We start from the raw sequence: 1,538 nt of genomic DNA, 5'->3' as shown, positions 1-1,538 counted from the left end.
CCCCCCCACCCCTGCCGCCACTTCAGGTACCAATGGCAAGTACGGGTTATAAGGGCTATAAATCAGAGGTTCCCACAGCCCCTCGTCAGGTGCAGTTCTTTTGCTAGAGTGGCTCATAGAACCCAGGGAAACACGTTTGCCAGTTTGTTGAAGGGTATGATAAGGACGCAGATGGACAGGGACGCCTGAGTGGCTCAGTCGGTGAAGCATCTGCCTTCGGCTCAGGTCATGATCCCAGGGTCCTGGGATCGAGTCCCTGCTGGGCGGGGAGCCTGCTTCTCCCTCTGCCTGCTGCTCTCTCCAGGAACACCACTGCCCCCAATCTCCACATGTTCGCCAACCTGGAAGCTCTCTGAACCCCGTACTGGGGGGACTTTATGGAGGCGCCCTCACACAGTCATGATTGATCATTAATTCCATTTTCAGCCCTTCTCCCTTCTCAAGGAAATAAGGGACAGGGCAGAAAATTCCAAGCTTCTAATCAAGGCTTGGTCTTTCTGGCAAGCAGTCCTCATCCAGGAGTCACCCAAGAGCCCACCCGGAGTCACCTCATTAGAACAAAGGACACTCTTGTCACCCTGAAATGATAAGGGTCAGGAGTCCTGTGTCAAAAAATTGTCAAACCCCAACATTAGAGCACAAGAGGCCCCTGGTTCTCTTACCACGTGGGAAATCACAATGGTTCAAGAGCCCTGTGCCAGGAACCGGGAGCAGAGACAAACACATATATTTTTTTCTATTATCTCACAGCTGGACCCCTGGTCTCTGGCCACAGAGCCCTTACAGCACAATGACTCCCAAGTCAAAAGATACAGGCTCATTACTAGAACCTCACGCAGTCATCGATACCTACCCAGTCCATCATCATATCGTAGGAAAACGTCTCCCTGCGCAAGGCCGCTCAGGTGAGCCGGGTTCCACTCGGTCTCGTCCCAAAAGCAAGAGTGGTTTCAGCAAACATATGGCTTCACAATTTCAGGCATCTGGTATAATTAGCTAAGAGCCAGTATCATCTTTTGCTCGGAGCTTCTTTCGAAGTGTTAATGTAATATTGGATTTCCCTTTATTACATAACCCATGTGTTTATTTCCTTACCCTCAATGACCCTTTTTCCTCCTCTCCACTTACAGGCAAACTTTTTCACCTTGGGGAGGGAAATTGGGTCCAGTCACTGTGCTGGTCTACACTGCAGGCAGCACTCTCGGCCCAGCAAGTACCCGCCCTCGGTCCACTGCTGTTCACACAGGGTCCGGGTCACGGGTACAGAGCTAGCGGGCTCTCTTCCCCACCAGGCGGTATATGGCTGCATTTGCTGTTCATTCCAGTTTTGTCCGAGGAGATGAAGACACATCCTGCCCCATTAAGCCCTTAGAAATTCTGTCTCACATACAGGTTACAAGCATAGTTCTGGTGTCTCGTTCAGAAACCAGCCCTGCTTCCAGCCCTTGTTAATTGTGGCCCAGGTCCCATGACCACTGCTCCAAGTTGGGGGGGGGGAGGTGATATGGGGAAGAAGAAAAAAAAAGTATAGCCCTGAT

The sequence above is a fragment of the Ursus americanus genome, chromosome X (genome assembly GCF_024610735.1).
Source record: "Ursus americanus isolate L20-20 chromosome X, mUrsAme1.1.p, whole genome shotgun sequence".
In the NCBI taxonomy this organism is placed as follows: domain Eukaryota; kingdom Metazoa; phylum Chordata; class Mammalia; order Carnivora; family Ursidae; genus Ursus; species Ursus americanus.
Note: the sequence above shows the minus strand (reverse complement) of the source record.